We start from the raw sequence: 17,599 nt of genomic DNA, 5'->3' as shown, positions 1-17,599 counted from the left end.
TAAAAGTGATATTCGAAGCTCTCCCAAAACAAGGATGCAATTTTTATACTTAAATGTCTCGAAAAACTCATTTTCTGAAGACTTAAAATATTTTTATTTGAGCATGTCAAATTTTCTAAGTGAAATGCAAAAATTGGCACAAAGAGTCAAAATATCGTCATATTTATAAATTTTCACACAAGAGCACCAGTCATTAATTTTTTAAAATTTTAAACAAATTTTGTCAAACACGATTTAGAGTAGTTTCGAGCTGGGTGCTGGATAGTGGTTCGCAAAACGGCCTCAATTTGGAACTGTCAAAGTGGAACCAATTTATTGCGCGTATTGAGATAAAATCAGTTTTGGTGGTTTTCTTGTAGGGGTCTCAAAGATACGAGCGCAAGCGTTTTTGAAATTCATCGCAGCAACCGTGTTGAATTTCATTTTCCATTGCTGTCAATTTACAAAGGTTGAGAAAATTATGATCAGGAATTCCGCCAGATGCAACGGTTTCGTGGCCTTTGCGGCAGGCATGGCGATCCTCGGTGTCCGTACCGGGTCGGATGGACGCTCTGTGGGTGGTGATGTCTTTGTCGGGCGAGTTGTCCCTCGTTGGTGAATCGGCGGCACTTAGAATAGGGGCATGGCGTCGCTATTTTTAGACCACGTTTTCCACTTTTTCTCATCGAAACCGACTACTTTATCGACTTTATTTTGCTGGGCGAGATAGGACGCCGTCTATTTTTAGACGATGACTCAGCACTTTTCCACTCTTGCACTTCAAAAAACCAGATGGCAGCACGATGTAACGCCACGTCCCTATGCTGGCGCGTCCCCGAGCAACACTCTAGAGAGAACATTATGTTCGCGCTCTGCCCTCACCATTCATCAAGCGTCCATGGCGCGGTGGTAGCGTGTCGGATCAGCAACCTAGTAGTTAATTGTTCAATCCTCGTTCTGTTAAGATTTTTTTTCCTGCAATACAATCAATCTGCTGTCGGTAATGTCGATAATTGTCGGTAACGGGTAAAAATGTCATACCCCTATATCGCAAAAAATGCATGAGGACAGTTTCCATGCAGATTCTGATATACTTTCATGCCGCCATGTATCACAATCATGCGACCGCCGGTTGGGTGTAGTTTGCACGAAACCATCTTTTTGTAAATGTTTTGGTCTATTTTCCCCGTCGTCTTGCGCCTTTTAGCGCCAACAAAATCAGGCGGCTTAACCTTCCCTTGGTATTAAAAAAAAATAACACATAAGGTATTGGGGTCCTTTTCGACCCAAAACTTAAAAAAAATGGTCAAAAATCCAGTTTTTGACCGATTCCGGTTCTTTTGGTCACAAATGAAAGCTTAAAACGTCCCCTTTCCGAAACCGACCTGGAAACCCGGATTTGGTCACTGTGGCCACCGGGAATCGGCTACAACCGAAAAATGGCCTTTTTGAGACCCCAACTTTGACGACCTGTATCTCCGGCAAATGTCAACCAATCAGGATGCTCTGGGTTGCATTAGACAGGTATTGACCTGTACTTTGACCACAAATATTAATATCAGGGCCAGGTGACCTACCGGTTCCGGAAATCCGGAACATCCGAAAAGTTCATGTTTTACTGTTTTTCACATATATGTGATACCAATACTCTCATGATAGTTGAAATTGATCCATAAAACTAACTAAAAACACAATACACGATTGCCAGAACCACTCTGGAGTGTTAGTGGCCACTTCCGGGTAACCTGGAATCGGTTCCCGGGTACCCGATGAACGGCCAACTTGACTTTTTTGGTGAAAACCCATCATGTTGCACATCAAACTTCATGAAATTGAAAGATATGTCCGTTTTTGGTAATACCGTTGTTCTCTGATCCATTCTGGCCATTCTGGAACTAGTTCCCGGTGGCCCCTTGGGGACACTTCCGGAATATGAGAGAAACCCTATCATCCGACATATCAAGCTTCATGAAATTGAAAGATATGTCAATCTACGGTTATGCTATTGTTAGCTGACCCATCCTGGCCAATTTGGAACCGGTTACCAGTGGCCCCTTGGGGACACTTCTGGAATATGAGAGAAACCCTATCATCCGACATATCAAACTTCATGAAATTGAAAGATATGTCAATCTACGGTCATGCCGTTGCTCGCTGATCCATTCTGGCCAATCTGGAACCGGTTCCCGGTGGCCCCTTGGGGACACTTCCGGAATATGAGAGAAACCCTATCATCCGACATATCAAGCTTCATGAAATTGAAAGATATGTCAATCTACGGTTATGCTATTGTTAGCTGACCCATCCTGGCCAATTTGGAACCGGTTACCAGTGGCCCCTTGGGGACACTTCTGGAATATGAAAGTAACCCTACCATCAGACATATCAAACTTCATGAAATTGAAAGATATGTCAATCTACGGTCATGCCGTTGCTCGCTGATCCATTCTGGCCAATCTGGAACCGGTTCCCGGTGGCCCCTTGGGGACACTTCCGGAATATGAGAGAAACCCTATCATCCGACATATCAAACTTCATGAAATTGAAAGATATGTCAATCTACGGTCATGCCGTTGCTCGCTGATCCATTCTGGCCAATCTGGAACCGGTTCCCGATGGCCCCTTGGGGACACTTCCGGAATATGAGTGAAACCCTATCATCCGACATATCAAACTTCATGAAATTGAAAGATATGTCAAGTTACGGTCATGCCGTTGTTCGGGAATGTCCCCAAGGGGCCACAGAGAACCAGTTCTAGAATTGCCAGAATGGATAAGCGATCAATGGCATGACCGTAGATTGACATATCTTTTATTTTCATGAAGTTTGATATGTCGGATGATAGGGTTTGTCTCATATTCTGGAAGTGTCCCCAAGGGGCCACCGGTAACCGGTTCCATGATGGCCGAATGGGCGGTGATCATCGGCATGACCGTAGATTGACATACCTTTCAATTTTATGAAGTTTGATATGTCGGATGATAGGGTTTCACTCATATTCCGGAAGTGTCCCCAAGGGGCCACCGGGAACCGGTTCCAGATTGGCCAGAATGGATCAGCGAGCAACGGCATGACCGTAGATTGACATATCTTTCAATTTCATGAAGTTTGATATGTCGGATGATAGGGTTTCTCTCATATTCCGGAAGTGTCCCCAAGGGGCCACCGGGAACCGGTTCCAGATTGGCCAGAATGGATCAGCGAGCAACGGCATGACCGTAGATTGACATATCTTTCAATTTCATGAAGTTTGATATGTCTGATGGTAGGGTTACTTTCATATTCCAGAAGTGTCCCCAAGGGGCCACTGGTAACCGGTTCCAAATTGGCCAGGATGGGTCAGCTAACAATAGCATAACCGTAGATTGACATATCTTTCAATTTCATGAAGTTTGATATGTCGGATGATAGGGTTTCTCTCATATTCCGGGAATGTCCCCAAGGGGCCACCGGGAACCAGTTCCAGAATGGCCAGAATGGATCAGGGAACAACGGCATGACCGTAGATTGACATATCGTTCAATTTCATGAAGTTTGATATGTCGGATGATAGGGTTTCTCTCATATTCCGGAAGTGTCCTCGAGGGGCCACCGGTAACCGGCTCCAGATTGGCCAGAATGGCTCAGCGAACAACGGTATTACCAAAGATGGACATATCTTTCAATTTCATGGAGTTTGATGTGCAACATGATGGGTTTTCACCAAAAAAGTCAATTTGGCCGTTCATCGGGTACCCGGGAACCGGTTCCAGGTTACCCGGAAGTGGCCACCAACACTCCAGAGTGGTTCTGGCAATCGTGTATTGTGTTTTAAGTAAGTTTTATGGATCAATTTCAACTATCATGAGAGTATTGGTATCACATATATGTGAAAAACAGTAAAACATGAACTTTTCGGATGCTCCGGATTTCCGGAACCGGTAGGTCACTTGGCCCTGATATTAATATTTGTGGTCAAAGTACAGGTCAATACCTGTCTAATGCAACCCAGAGCATCCTGATTGGTTGACATTTGCCGGAGATACAGGTCGTCAAAGTTGGGGTCTCGAAAAGGCCATTTTTCGGTTATAGCCGATTCCCGGTGGCCACAGTGACCAAATCCGGGTTTCCAGGTCGGTTTCGGAAAGGGGACGTTCTAAGCTTTCATTTGTGACCAAAAGAACCGGAATCGGTCAAAAACTGGATTTTTGACATTTTTTTTAAATTTGGGGTCGAAAAGGACCCCAATACCTTTAAAGTAATTTTTATGGACGCTCCCCTAGGGGTCGTCCAAGGTTTGTTTGTTTTGTGAAATGTGTATTTATACTATAAATTTAATGTCAGAAAATTTCAAGGCTTTAGCATGTATATAGCAAAAGTTATGGCAAATTTAATTTTCAAAAAGGCCGAAAAAGACCCCAATACCGTAGGAAGGTTAACGTTCAAAAGGTTCTCCTTAGGACATTCCCCGATAAGCGTATGCCTGGGCAGCAGGTTCGCCAACGAGGGGAGGGGAGCCTGCTCAATTCGATGGTACGGTACAGCTTATCCCGAAGGTCGCAGATTCCGGCACCAGTACGGATGCAACCGAGCCGGCCATGAAACTCGCAGAACCGCAGATTCCGTCACCAAACATCAGTCAGCTAACACCAACAAGCAATCGACAGCCAGCAGCAAAAGTCCCTACGATTTTGCTCATATTGACAATCAACATGTTTTTAATTTTTTGTCTAAGCCTACTCTCTTGACTTCTCTATAGGTTTTTCCATTGCGACGGTATCTTTCTGCGGCGATTAATTGGAGCGCAGGATTCTAATTTTTCTTGAAATTATTAATACTGTTCGCCAAAAGTAGAAAGTATTGTCATCGATCATTAAAAGTAGTTTTTTTTTGCCAGAATAAAAATATGTGGCTTTTGAGGACCTGGAGTTAAAGTCAAGAAATCTTGAGAAAGTTGAAGGCGAGATTTTTATAATTATGAATTGAAATTGTTTATGGAGTCGATGCGTTCCATCCAGAAGCTGTTTTAATTGTTTGATTCCGTTTGAAAACCTACTGGTTTAGAAAATCTTCTCTGTTTTTTGGATCAGCTCCGCTAGAATTAGCGATGTTTTTTCGCTGGACCAGGAAAAGCTGCATGATTCCAAAATCAGTCAGGGAATTTATCTGCGACATCGCAGAATGACACTCTCGCCGCAGTTCTTCGTCACTCGTAAAAAAAGAAAAACTCCTAATCGATTGAAACTTGAAAACATTCACAATTTTCCAACAAAAAAAGTCAAAAACAAGATAAAATAAAGCCACTGACACTGATTATAAAACAGCTCGTTTACCAGTAAGAAAAAAGTCATGCTTGAGCTTGAACAGCCTCCTACTTTGTAGATGTAAACAAAGTGGGATCATTCGAAAATCACGTTACGCAATTCACCGAAATGTGGCCCCTTCATTTATTTTTTTAACGGTTTCAATTCTTCCAAATGCTCTCATCATCAAAGCGTAAAAAAATGGTTTGTTTGAATTAGCAACATTTTTTTTTGCCGTTGCAAGTGTTTTCATATGACTTTTCAACCTTTGTTTTATCAATTTTGAAAAAGAAAAAAAACAAGAAAAATATAAACAAGCAAAGTGTATAAAATATGAAGAAAATCAGAAATGTTGGAAATTATAATTCTTGCGTATTTTAAAAAGAATTTGATAAAAAAAATTCTCAAACTTCTACAAATTGAAGAACCGCCCAACTTTGTAGCATCCCATTCGGATGCAATTTAGATATAGTGCTTGATATATCTACCAGTCATTCATTCAGACTGCACAAAAGTATCATAGAACCATTCCGAACAGCAACATGACATCTCGCACGGATGCAAGCAGGACAAAATTAGGACGGGGACACCGCTGGAATTCAGTCGACACAGGCGAATCCGTGGTGTGAGTTGTTCAGGGTATAGAAGACCCTGTTTGCACACACTCTGCGCAAATCAGTGTAAATATCGTTGAACTGACTCCGGAAATGAATTTCCTTTGTGTGATTTATCGCAGTGGAAAAGGGTGAAAATTCGAGTTGGAAAACTGCGTTACGCTGAAATTGAGAAAATATGAGAAACAAACACCTTCATAATACAAAGCTAATATTTATTCGTGCAAGCACGGCAGTGTGGCGCGCTATGAAATATGCGCGTTAGACGTTATTATTTGGTATTTGCGATTTAATATCTTTTGACACGCAATTTTTGCGTTGACAAAGTGTCAGTTATAACGATACGAAGTTTTATTTTCCCTTTTTCATGACTCGCTATTTTTCTATCAGCATAGCAATTGAAAGAATAGTTGGTCATTGAACCATTTTAAATTGCCCATAATTACAAGGTAGAACGTCTAGACGGGAAAAATGCACCCTCACAATGTCCAATGCACAACACGCAGCGTATTGTGGTAGGTTTATTTCTGAAATGAGCTAACCAACAGGGATTAGTGTGATATTGAACTTGATTCACCGGTAAGTATGATAATACGGTCTAGCTGTACTCATTTCTTCACAAACAGATGAGTAGAGGGTTCTCTTCTGAGTCGGCGGCTTCATGGTGTTATTGTGATAGTGATAAATGTATGACATCATATTTGTAAAGATATTTTGTCTTTGACTTATAGACTTTTTTGTGCTTAGTAATTCTTTGAGAATTTAACCAACCGATTTTTTTTAATCTTGCTCGATTTTTTCGGTACTATCTGTGTGCTCGATCAAGCAATTAGTTTGTCCTTACACAAATTTGACAGCTTTCCATGCAAAACTGGTGCGTGACAATTCAAAAATCTATATCTTTTAGATGACTTTTTGATCGTTTTGGTTTCATCGTCAAAGTTGTAGGTCGCATGGATCTAACCTTAAAGTGACCATCTCAAAAGTATATGTTTCCTAAAGTTCAAAAAATTCCAACAAAATCTTCTAAGAATCAATAAAGATTTATCTACGCTCATGAGATATGCCGCTTAAATATAAAGAAACAATTATATTTAAGTTTTTTCTGTGTCACCCAAACAGCACTCAATAATGTTGGCCCCGGTCTAACCTAGAGGGTTAGGTCGTTAGCTCAATCCAGGTGTAGGAGTCGTCTCCCTGGGTTCTGCCTCGGTGAAGTCGCTAGTAGGTAGTTGGACTCACAATCCAAGGGCCGTCAGTTCGAATCCCGGGGTGGATGGAAGCTTAGGCGTTAAAAGATATCTGCAGTTGCCTCATCAAGCCTTCGAACATCTAGTTTTGAGTAGGATCTCGTAATCGAGAACGCCAAGGCAATGCTCAGAGCGAATAATTTGATTTTTAGTTTCTAAAGCTTGTTGAATCCCATCAATCAACTTTGAGATGAGAATGACAACTGTCACTTCTGCAGCTATCTTTTACAGCAGAAATCTGCCAGAGTAGTGAAGAACTACGCTGTAAACAGCGAAAAGTTTCGCTAGACTTTGTGCTGTCAAATATGGTTGCCAGTAATTAACGAAAACAAACCAGCAGAACTAAGTTGCTGGATTTGATTTTGCTCAGGCGCTGGTTTCAGCGGAAAACTTCGCTGGTTTAGTGAAATTTTTCGCAAATGTCGGCAAAATCAATCCAGGAAAATCATTCTGATGATTTAGCGATGAATCCCCTTTTCGTGCATATATTTTTACTGTGTAACTATTTGTTCTAAACTTTGTCGATTACATCGATCAGATTTTTTTCCCAAGATACACATTCAACCTATTTTGTATGGATAGCTGCTCAAATTGTATTGAGACTTGTACCAATGATGCAAAGGCTTCTTTGGTCATAGAAAAAAACTGAAAAAAAATTTTCGAATAGAAAAAAAACACATAGAGCAATTCCAGCCCAAATCAGGAATTTTTCTGGTAGTTTTGTACCAGACGTTCGACATTTTAATTGGTCAATATAGAGACTTTTACGTAAAATTGTTTGGCATATCGATTCCCACTATCGGTTTTTGAAAATAAAAAAAAAACAGTTTTAGAAAATGATTTTTGTATCTTTTTGGAGAGACATACCATCTTGCATTTTTCGTCTATCGGTGAAAATTGATTTTATCTCATTTTGAAGTTTTTATACCATAAATATTAGCTAAAAACTCGAAAAAGTGTCAAATATCTCACTAAAATTGGGATATTTTTTGGTATTGTTTCATCAAGACATTAGTTTTGAGTTCTCTGAATATGTCTTTAATATCCTACACCATGGAAAAATGTTTATCTTGTTCGTCAGGTTCGATAAAAGCTGCAAAATAGGTATTTTCCTTTTTTCTAATTCATCTGGACATATTTTTTTATGTTTAACAAAACTGATTGTGTAGATTTGTAGCAAATAAAATGTAGAATAAATTTGCCGAAGAGAGATTTGTATTACATCGAATCTCTGAAAAGTTATTCTAATTTTAGTATACAAACAGGTGCAAATTTTCAAAATTCTGTGGTATTAATTCCTTTATTGTCCTTAACAGCTACTTCGATCATTTCTAGTTGGACAAATCACACATCCTCAGATGGATTTTAACCTTATTTTATTTGTAGAAAAATAAACAAGTTGACAAAATATTGTTCATCTCTCCAAATACGGCAAAGCGACGTAAGTGTATTATGGAATATAAATGTTATATTTACGGTGTTCCAATACAACAATTCCCACGAAAACGGTATGGACCAGAACACAAGTGCCCGGATCAACCTCTTATGTGGTCTGGAATTCTCTACCCGAAATAACTGTATACATAACTTTGTTTGGCCATCAGGGTGGTTCATGCCGTGTCGGGGTTGTCCAAAAATAACAATTTTGACGATCACAAAAAAAAAAATAAAATATTTCAGAACCATTACATGACGCCGTTCAACTAAACTATTTATTATTCTAAACAAGTAACCTTTCTTTTGCAAACTGGATAACTATAATCGGTTGAAACGGCGTCGAGTAACGGTTTTACAAAAACTGTTTTTTTTTTGCATACATCGTCAAATTTTTATTTTTGGACAACCCTGACACGGCATGAACCACCCTGATGGCCAAACAAATTTATGTATACAGTTATTTCGGGTAGAGAATTCCAGACCACATAAGAGGTTTATCCGGGCACTTGTGTTCTGGTCCATACCGTTTTCGTGGGAATTGTTGTATTGGAACACCGTAAATATAACATTTATATTCCATAATACACTTAGCGGAAAGTGGGGCAAGTGTAACAAGCTAAGGAAATGCTCGTTATAACCCATTAAAAACGTTAAAAACCTGTTGGATGTTTTATAATCATCTTATTCCAGGTCTTGACTGGGACTTTGGTAGAAGAAGTTTTTAAAAAAATCTGTTTTTAATGTAAAAAATTGATTTTAAAATTTTTGATTTTTCGTACGTTCTACTCAACTAGTGGGGCAAGACGAACAACCCGTTGGGGCAAGAGGTACATTGCATGAAACAACATGTAAATTTGCTAAAAAATGAACTTTTATCACTTAGATACATCAGATTAGATTGTATTTGAAACGTTTTTTTTTCAATTTTAGATTCAAAAAAATATTTTACTAAAAATTTGATCTTTTTTACGAAAAAAAAAAAAATTACTTAGATGATAAATAGTAAATTTTTATGAAATCACTATATTTTGCATTGACAATTTTTTGAAACAAATGTTTATCAGTTTTTAAGTACTTTTATGTATTTATTTCACAATAAAATATGTTGCTGCAGCAATTCGTATTTTTTCCATACTAAAAATCCGTATGGTACACTTACCCCACCTGAACATGATTTTTCAAAAGCTCTCAACAAAAATAACCAAAAGTTAATTCATACTTTATAATTGGTGCAAGTCATTGGTAGGGACACTTCTGATCTAGGAAAAATAGCATTTTGATAAAATTAGCCTTAAAACGAATCCTAAGCCTTATTTTGTACTTTCAAAATATTATAAGAAAACAACGGTTTTGAAAAAAACTTCATTAAATCTTATGTCCCGTGGCGTTTACGTCGTTTTGGCGGTTATGTGTTAGTAGAATCAGCTAATTGCATTGCTAGCAACAATTCCTCATACTGGAAATAATCAAAACTGTTAAAAATACTGCCGTACGAGCGATTGTTCCTCTTGCCCCATATGGTCGTCTTGCCCCACCTTCCCCTACGTCGCTTTGCCGTATTTCTAATATACGACTTCTACTTGTTCCCAAATGCTAGCAAAGTGTGGACATTATTTTCTTTTTCTTTTGCAGATCTCATAGGTTGTTCCAATATTACGTAACGATATTGCTGTAAGCTTCTTGTTTCAAAATTGGAATTTGTATTGGAAAATTTTTCTCACAAGAAAGATTAATTTAAAAATAACTAATTCGTCTAAAAGTATGGTGTGAATGAACCCTACCACTATCGCCAATATCGGCGGAATGCAATTACCTTATCTTGCCGTGGCGTATCAATGACCGTGTACCGTATCGCAATCTTTTGATAACAACCAATAATGTGTGACCAGCAACAATGGGACGCTTCTTCGCATGAAGAACTTTTATTCGCGTGTTTTTTACAATCTTCTATACTTCTTCTCTTACTACTTTTGATATTTCTGCTCAGTTTCTGCTTAGCATGATTTGAACCGCGTGTTTGCTTTCTTTGCTGTTTGTTTCCTCTCTCAGTTTTGTTTTGCCTCTATACTATTTATTCCAACTTACATATTTATTACCGTTTCGCGTGTCTTTCTCTGGCTTTCGCGAGATCTCTTTGGCTTGCAAAAAAATAAAATAAAATAAACGTCTCACACTGAGAGTCGATCTCGCCACCGCGTCATCACTCTCGCGGTTTTGCATGCTGGCTGCTGGCGAAAGGAACGCTCTTGTATAATTGTCTGTGGCGTTGCTCCTGTCGAACCAGAATCGTTCGAGCCTCCGAGCCGATCACAAGTGTGCGAATTTGCCTCGCCAATCATATTTGATTTCTTTTCTTTTATTTTTTTTTTCTGGTGTGTTGTGCGGTTTAAATTTTGTGCGCGTCGCGAATGGATCGTCGATGTTAGGTGGTTGTGGTGGTGAATTTTATTAATTTTCGGTGCCAACTGGAACCGATTTTAGGGCCCTCGGACGTGGAAGAAGGCCAAAATTGACGCTTAGTTGGAGCTATTTTTAGTGAAGCATTAAAGTGGACTGTGGACAGGTTTGAATGTGCGAACGTGCAGAAATTGCCATTTCTTTTAAAACGTGCAAATTTACGTGATAATCACTGGTGTGGCGAGAGTATCCAAAGTGAGTATGAGAGTAAGCTTGTGTTAACTTATCGGTTTTGTGTTTGAGAACTTTTATCAGTGTCAAGCAGTGAACACTGGTCGAGGTCAACCCCGAGAGATGTTTGAAACCAGTTTTGTAGGACCAAACAACACGAACTTAGCGGGCGTGAATGGAATAATGAAGTGACGTATGTAAATTTAATCGAACTCAGCTGTAAGCAAAAGGTTCAAGTGAACTTAATTGGCAGCAGATCAAAACTTATTTCCACAAACCAATAATATCCCGGTTGACATCCTATAAATTGAATCCAGATGAAGCAGGAAAATCGAGAATGTCACATGAAGATTTGAAGATGAGATGAGACACATGTTGTTTTCTCTTTAATTGAAAGTCAATTGAAATGGGTGCAAAACACGGAGCTCAATTCAATGCTGTGATTGACACAAATATGAGGACGACGACGGTAGATTGATTGCTGCAACGTTCACGTCCTGGAATGCATTAAATGTCATTACATGTGTTTGTGCGGTGGAATTGTTTTTGCTCTCTAACAATAACGCGGAAATACAGATTAAATGTGTAGAGTGAAATATGATGATAATCAACTTCTTTTTGAAAAACAACCAAAAGATATATAACCGTATACATTTTTTTTTGAAAATACTAGTAGTCACAAGTTTTCAATATATTTTCATAACTATTCACACTAATTAGGGACATTGTCAGTAACAAAAATCACATCTGATAACTACGTGTGTCAAGTAACCATAATTGTTCGATATTCCTGTTATCAAATTGATTATGGGTCGACTGATCAGTTTGGAGTTGGACATTAATTATAATAGAGTAGGGGAAAATGGGGTAAAAGAACAAGATAAGTAATTATTAGTGAAACGCTTAAACTAAAAAGTTTATCTACATTACTTAAAAAAATGTTAAAAATGAAGACCAAGGATAAAAACTTTTACCTGTAAAACAATAAAAATGTAGTACATTGAAATAGTGAAATAAGAAAAATACCTCTTTTTTATCAATCAAATTTCAAATATATTTTGCATTATTTTATGACATTCTATGTAATATTACACTCTGATTTTTTTGATTTTCGAGATTTTTTGATATGTTTGAGGGGACAAAACCCGTAACTAGCTATAGAAGGCTATAGAGAAGTATGGTCAAAAAATCTGCCGCCGATTTATAATTTTTTGAAAAAATAGTGATTTTTGGAAAAAATCGAAATTTTATACCAAGAAAAATTTGACCTCAATCTTTTATATTACATTGATTTTGCAATCGAAAAGTTCTTTACAGATTTTTCATAAAGGGCTCCATTTTACAGATATAGCCAAAGGAAGTTTGATTTTAGCGAAATATTTGCAGTTCTTCGATTTTTAAAAATAGTGACCATCCTAAAAATATTTTTTTTTTTTTTGAAAAGTTCAGACAATTTGCTATGAGATTGTCTAAGAGACATTGAAGATTGGGCCTCTGGTTGTTGATATACAGCTGCATGAAAATTGTTTTTTTTAAGTCTCACCCAAACAACCCACCATTTTCTAATGTCGATATCTCAGTAACTAATGGTCCGATTTTCAATGTTGAAATTTTCCGATGTTTTCTAAGAAATATATTTTGAAAGACTAACATTTTAAAAGGGCCAAACATTCAATATTACACCCTTTTGAAATGTTAGTCTTAATTCAAAAAATCCAAATATTGTTTTCGAAAATATCGGAAAATTAAATGTGAAAAAAGCAAAAAATTGACAAAGAGACTGTTAAAACCAGGGCTGCGGAGTCGGGTCATATTTCAAGCGACTCCGACTCCGACTCCGACTCCGGCTTTCTGGGATTAGCCGACTCCGACTCCGACTCCGGCTCCGGCTTTCAGATCCAACCGACTCCGACTCCGACTCCAACTCCGGCCCGCCAACTCTAGACGACTCCGACTCCGACTCCGACTCCAGCTTTCAAAAAATGGTTGGCTCCGACTCCGACGCCGACTTCACATATTTTTAAATATTTCAAAAGTTAGTTTACTATTATTTCGAAAACATTGATAAATAGGATTATTTAAAAACTTTTTAAGTGGAAAAACCCAGAAAAAAGTTTCTAGTTTTACAAGTTTTAGACGTTATTAAAACAGAACCCTAGTAACATTTTTAAACTTACAGGTTTTATCAGGGTACTGAAAACCCTGATACGGCCTAAATAGGCTTTTATGGCCTACTTAAAACCTAAAATGTTACTAGGGAAATAAAAAACGCCAGTTTTGAAGGCATTTTCAGAAGAACAGTTTGATAGGGAAATTTGGACCTCAAATTTTCATTAAATTGATTAAAAGCTAAAATATTAAATTGTTATTTTTTTAATGATTATTGAAAGAATGCTGGCCTTAATGATTGATTTAACATATAAATTCAATTTGCTCACTTTTAAGTTGACATTTATGAGAAGCACAGTGACTATCATAGTCACCTTGTATTTTTAAATAACAATTTTAAACGAAACTATTTTTTAAAGCTCAATTGAAATTTTTAATACGTACATTGACATCACGCCAAGGCTGAAGAAGTTTATTATTACAAATCAATGTATCTTAAAAAATCTTCGTGGTAACAACGCTTCAGGGGTCCTTTTCAAATATCCGTGATCTAGAAAATAATTTACCTCGGAATTTTGGATTTATTTGAATTTTTTTATTTTTATATACGATACTTCTTGCATCTTCACCTAAAACGAAGCTTTATGAATGGTCGTGCTCCTCCATGTAAATATATGAAAAAACTTAGAATTGGATAAAAAACAAAAATCCACAGGATAAATATTTTCTAGGTCACGGATATTTCTTTATCTTGAAATCCTGTCCTATCCGGAAATCTTGAGATTCGTTCAACGATAATTTGCAACAATATCAAAATAGTTTGCCTAAGGATCAACATTCTCAGACACTTTTCATTTTTTGTACAAAGTTATAAACAAAATGCGCATATTGAATTCCAAGTAATAGATTGTTATAATCGTTGAATATTTGTTGGAAGAGTTATCCTGTCAGTGATTTTTTTGTTTGCGATTTCCATAAATAGTGATTATTAAACCAATATTGTTTATATTTTTATTTGAGTTATGATGAAACTACATACAAGGGTAAGAGCTGATTAACAGGTTATCATTTAGTGATCTCTAAAAAAATAAAATTGGCAACGCAGCGCATTCAACTTGAAAAAATTTTTAAAAATATAAGAAGTTTTGTAAATCCTTCTGTTTTATAGCAAATACAAAAAAATAAAAAATAAACATATTTTTTGTTGAATTTAAGATAACTCCGACTCCGACTCCTACTCCGGGTAATCAGAAATTTTCGGCTCCGACTCCGACTCCAGCTAATAAAATTTAGCCGACTCCGGCTCCGACTCCGACTCCAGCTGTTCGAGTTTTTACGACTCCGACTCCGACTCCGACTCCAGGCTTCCCAAAAAGACCCGACTCCACCGACTCCGGCTCCGACTCCGACTCCGACTCCACAGCCCTGGTTAAAACATGAAAAAATTAGATAGGCAATATGTAATGATAGGAGGTGAAAGAATAGGCCAAATACTACCAAAATCAAGCATAAACTAAGCAAGATAAATGCAAATTAAAATACTACCAAAATCAAGCATAAACTAAGCAAGATAAATGCAAATTAAAATACTTAAAAAGGAAACAAGAAAAACATAAAACAACCACCTGAACACGGAAAAAATAAAAAAAGTCGAAAAAGAATTGGGCAGTACAGGGTTAAGTTACTTTTCTAGCAATTTCAAAAATATACATTATGAAAGTTGATTTTCCTAGAGGTTATTAATTAGCCAAAAAGTATCTTAACTTAAGGCAGCTACGGGATTTGTTCTACTAACGTAATCCACCCACAAAACAGTCCCCTACACAACTTTTCAGACAGACTTCAGTTTGAAATGTACTTGGGCAATTGATCAAGCCTCTCACTCTCACTGACAATATTTAAAACTATTTTCGAAAAAAGACGTTTTCTAAAATGGGTTGTATTTTAGTTCTGGTGGTAAAATACATACGAAATCCGGGGTTGGAGATATGTTTGATGTTTGATTTAGGATCAAAAAAGGTATTTTCTTATTTAAAAAAAAAAGCTCGATTCAAACATATTCTAAGTGTTTTAATCACAAATATTTCGTTACAGGCTAAGAAAATGAAAACGTGTGCCTTTTATACAAAATAACTTTATTTATAAAAATACCTAAGATTGTTTATCTCGGAACGGATTTTGGCTTGCTACATGAGCCTTCTACAAACCATCAAGAAGGTTCTATGTTATGTTTGCCTCGTAGTTTGTTGTGTCGCATTACTTTTGGATGCTCTTCTTAACGCACGTATTTCGCAACATTGTTCTAACCCCTTCCAATTTGATGCTTCTAGATTATTCAATGTTTGCCCAACTGACACATTAACTGTAGATTAACCGTGCAAAAAACTTACATCATAATTAATGACCATAAGCCTGATAACTCACCAACGCCGTCTGAAAACTTTCCAGAACCCAGGTCATGACAGCGCCGGCCGTTCCTATCGCCCCACAATTTGACTCATCCAGCGGGCGTGAATATTCTGGTTAAAGTTCACAATCGCAAATTTTCGAATAAAAAAAACACTTTTTTCAATGTTGCCGAGGGAAAGCATTTCACGGTCATCGAACGAGTGCCTGGCGGAGTAACAGTCTTATCGCGTTTGTTTTTGTAATTTTATTAATTTACCATCATTGACAGGTGATCCCAGGGTTCGGGCTGGGGTCAGCCACGTTTGCTGCACGCTTGGTGATAGAACGACTACCGCTTGCATTATTGGGGGCACAAAGTGTTGCGATTGTGAATGGGAGCATATGGCTTCCTTAATCTGCAAACTGAATGGAAAGACACCGTGACCCAAATACGGATCATGACGCAATAATTGAGAGTGGTGTTTGTGGTGGATTAAAAATCATATTTTTTAGTTATTTTTGTCAATTTGAGAAAAAAATAGTTTTTTAATAGTAAGTTTCAAGATTCGAAAACCTTTTATTAAATCTTAGTTTTGTTAAGAAAACAATCTTTATTGATCCATATTATTATTTTTAATTCAATAATCTTTGCTTAACTTATCAATTTCAAATCAATTACATCCTCGATGCTAATTTAAACGTCAAACAGTAAAACTGTGAAACACTGTTTAGCGAAGCGAACGGTGACGGAGATTTTAGCGGATTGCAGACTGGTTTATCCATGTGATGAGATGATTGTCTCGATACTTGGGAATAGAACCAATTCTACCAGAACCGGATTTTCCCCACCATGGCATCCGTCCAAATATCTTTCAAAAATCGTTTCAAAACTCGTACCAAAAATTAAAACTTTAAAATTTTGAAAAACGTTTTCACCGATAAAATATTCTCATATTTATAGATTCTGATTCAGACCGGTAAAACACATCTTATAGCCTAGTCAAGTAGGAACGATAGAACGCTTGCTTAAAGTACTTCAATTAAGTTATTTAAATAAAATTATCAAAGTGAAATTTACAAAAACCATCCAAACAAACCATTTTTTTAGTGAAACATTGTTCACAAGGTGGAAAGCTGAGGTTTAAAATTAAAATAAAAAACTGTGTCCACTTAGCTTTTTTTAAACAGTATGATTTTTTTTTTCTGTTAATGATACTCGGTGTCCCTTTTAACGCCATGCGTCTGAAATTTCGAGCCAAACATTTCATTAGGGCACAAAACCAAAATCCAAAATTCGAGAAAATCGCTTGCAAAAATTGGACAACTTGTTTCAATTTCTATTTAAAATAGAAGCTTGACTGATGGTATTTTTACAGATGATACGATAAAACACATCATTATCCTCAACTCTGCTTGATTGCTTCCTAATTTATGTAGATTTTCGCAATAAAAGTCATAATTCAAAAAAATCTCTTTATTCACCCAAAATTCAGAGTCGAGATAATCGTTCTCTCAAAATTTATTGAGGGCTCAGTGCCAAAATCGATAGAATAATGGTACCAACTCACACCATCATAACAAATGAGTTCATTCGTTAGTTGAATCAATAAATCTCCAACAAGTGTCATACATCGACTTCTGACTTCTCCTTGTTCACCAAGCTGTGGTGGCCGAGGCAGCTAAGTCATTGGGTTGGTTTGTCAAAGGTCTCTGGTTCGATTCCCGTTGTCGACACTTTTGGTTTTTTGTTTGACGGATGAACTTTTTTTGCAAATGAACCTCGAGAGAATAGTTCTATCGCCCATCTCGAGCTGTGTTCTCTGCGTCCGTGAATGGTACCACTATTCTCTCGACTCGAGACCATCATTCTCTCGGACTAGCGCTGCCAGTTTTGGGTGTTGGAACCTTTAA

At 37.4% G+C, this 17,599-nt stretch overlaps 1 protein-coding gene across 1 annotated transcript in view; it reads left to right on the top strand.

The window, feature by feature from the left end:
• Positions 1 to 10,832: 10,832 nt before the first annotated feature.
• The window catches only part of LOC6031986, a 72,690-nt gene continuing 65,923 nt past the window's right edge, over positions 10,833 to 17,599 (top strand). The window contains exon 1 of the mRNA XM_038250799.1: positions 10,833 to 11,215. The gene's annotated coding sequence lies outside the window, so the exon portion shown is untranslated. The remainder of the gene's footprint in view (positions 11,216 to 17,599) is intronic.

The sequence above is a fragment of the Culex quinquefasciatus genome, chromosome 2 (genome assembly GCF_015732765.1).
Source record: "Culex quinquefasciatus strain JHB chromosome 2, VPISU_Cqui_1.0_pri_paternal, whole genome shotgun sequence".
Taxonomy (NCBI): domain Eukaryota; kingdom Metazoa; phylum Arthropoda; class Insecta; order Diptera; family Culicidae; genus Culex; species Culex quinquefasciatus.
The sequence above is the reverse complement of the archived record's forward strand: the minus strand, read 5'-3'. Positions and strand labels throughout refer to the sequence as shown.